Raw genomic sequence first — 2497 nt, 5'->3', positions numbered from 1 at the left:
CTCCTTCTCCTTCTCCTTCTCCTTCTCCTTCTCCTTCTCCTTCTCCTTCTCCTTCTCCTTCTCCTTCTCCTTCTCCTTCTCCTTCTTCTTCTTCTCCTCCTCCTCCTCCTTCTGATTTTAGTCTGTTTTATTGAGACAACTGGGCAATTCATCTCAGTTTTCTGATGTCCAAGTAGAAAACTAATAAGACTCCGATGATGATCATGATTACAGAAAGTTCTACCATCCACAGAGCAGGGGAATTCATGGGGCTGCTTGAGTATCTATGAAGCACATCTGTAGGGTCTTTAGTGACTGGGAGGAGGATCATAAGGCTCTTGCTAGATATCCTGGCAGTGTTGTTTTCAAAATAAAACTCATATTTCTTCTTCTTCTGGAAGCTGGACAGTTTACCATGCAGGATGGCGTCCCAGCAGGCTGGTAGACCAATGCCCTGCAGTGTAGGTATACCTGTCCACTAAGGACCTGCTCCTCCCTTACAGCATCCATAAAGCTGAAGGTAGGGATGCTGAAGCATTGGTGATAAAAAGGAAACGGGGTTGGTGCCTTCTGGACAGCGATTCTCTTGGTCTGATAGTTGTCTCCTGCATATGGGCATCCATTCACCAGGATGGGCCATTGTGGTTGATGAGAAGGCTTAGGGCCAGGTGTGGCCCAAAACTGTTCTAGCAGTAACCTCCTAAAAGGGTCTGTTCTGTGAAGGATGGAGACCTCAACATAAATAGGATCCTGGAGAAATTTCACCAGTGGGTAGTCATCAGCACCATGGTAAGAAGGAAAACTTGACAATCTGATGCTCCAGAGGGTGGGGCCCAAGCTGGGTCTTAGGAAGGGGTGGTCAGAGTGTCAGCTCTTGCATGTTAATTGGGGATGTGTTGCAGAGAATGCAGTAGCTGCAGCTGACTCTGAACCTGAATGTGTTGTCTTGAGTAATAGAGTCACTGCCCCAGACTCTCACATCCTGAGTGGCCACTAGCTCATTTTCATACATGACCTGGTCTCCAGTGATCTGCCTTGTGGTCCCACAGGAAGTAAATGAAAAGTGGAACAGGACAAAGGTGAGTGTTGCCATCACCGGATTGCATCCACTGTCACGCCCGAAGATCAAGTGTAGTGAACCCAGTGCAAGGGTGGCAAGGTCACGTTCCTAGACACAACGAAGAAGTGGCCCTCTCTGGTACACCAGGAGGTCATTGGGTTTCCATAGTAACAGGAGCCTGCCTCTTGCACTTCAGAGCTGTAGCAGCAGCCCAGCTGTTTACCATCTCCTAGAGAGAAAGGCGAGGGAGCACAGGACAGCCTTCCCTTTAGTGACACAGGATTTCACACTTCAGTACTCAGAGTATCTGGGGCTAGAAGATCCAAAGGATGCTTAAACAGTCTCTTCCTTGCCCCTGCCATAAGTCCAGATACATCCACCCCTGCACTCCAACTGCCATGACATAGTGGGAGCCCCTCAGAGTACCACTGTAGGTAGCTTCCAACACCAGAGAGCCATCCAGACCGTCCATCACCCGTGTACCACAGTCTGAGTTATTCTTTAGCCTGTGCAGCAGCCTCCACCTCCAGGACTCGCTGCCTCCAGGCTGAGGTTCACAGTAAACTGGAAGCTCTGTAGCCCACAGTGGAGCACAGCTGGCAACTCAGTCACATGCTGCCCACTCAAAGGAGGACAGAATGGGAAACACAGTAAGATGCCTGGCGGAAGCCACAGAGTGCAACTTAGAGCCTGCTTGACCATTCTTTCTCCTTCACTAGCCCACTGGAGAGGTTTCTTAACGTCATCATTGTGCACCCTATCTCGTCACATGATACGTGATCCTCCTGAGGCATGCCATCTCAAACACATTCAGCTGCTGTCTATCTGGGAAGAAACCTCAGTTCAAAGGTGGGAATTATTTCAGGCGTCAAGAGGAGGATAGGGATAGCGAGGGCTGCATTCCAGGCACTAGGAAAGGTTTGGTCAGCAAGAGACATAACAACAACAACAACATCACAAGTATATGAGACACTTATCTTGAGTTGTCTTCCTTACGACTCCAAGACCTGGACAATGAAACACTCCTCAGAACAGCGTCTGGTACCACAATGCTAGCCCCTAAGTGAATCTGGAAGATAGGTAGATAAAGGTAGGTAGGTAGATAGATAGATAGATAGATAGATAGATAGATAGATAGATAGATAGATAGATAGATAGATAGATTGATTAGTGGGATTACCACCATTGTTAAATCATTAGCTGTAAATTGTGTTTGCTGCCATCTGGGGGTTTCACAGAATCATTGCAAGTACCTTTTTCTTTCTGTTCTCTGCCCTTCTTCCCCAAAAAGTCTCACTAAGTATTTCAAGCTGGTTTCAGAAATCTCAGATTTCCTCTGGCCTCAGCCCCACGAGTTCTAGAAATTCTTTTAACAGTCACACTTTAATTAAATAAAGACTTCTGGGTGCTGAGTCAGTATTAGTGGCACAGTTATTAAGGTAGTTGTGGGGCTTCAAG

The 2497-nt window shown here is 47.3% G+C and overlaps 1 pseudogene; it reads right to left on the bottom strand.

Moving 5' to 3' along the window:
• Window positions 1-148: 148 nt before the first annotated feature.
• LOC101984786 lies at window positions 149-1741 on the bottom strand (annotated as a pseudogene).
• Between the last annotated feature and the right edge of the window lie 756 nt (window positions 1742-2497).

Source organism: Microtus ochrogaster, assembly GCF_000317375.1.
Source record: "Microtus ochrogaster isolate Prairie Vole_2 chromosome 14 unlocalized genomic scaffold, MicOch1.0 chr14_random_1, whole genome shotgun sequence".
Taxonomy (NCBI): domain Eukaryota; kingdom Metazoa; phylum Chordata; class Mammalia; order Rodentia; family Cricetidae; genus Microtus; species Microtus ochrogaster.
This window is presented reverse-complemented; position numbering and strand designations above follow the sequence as displayed.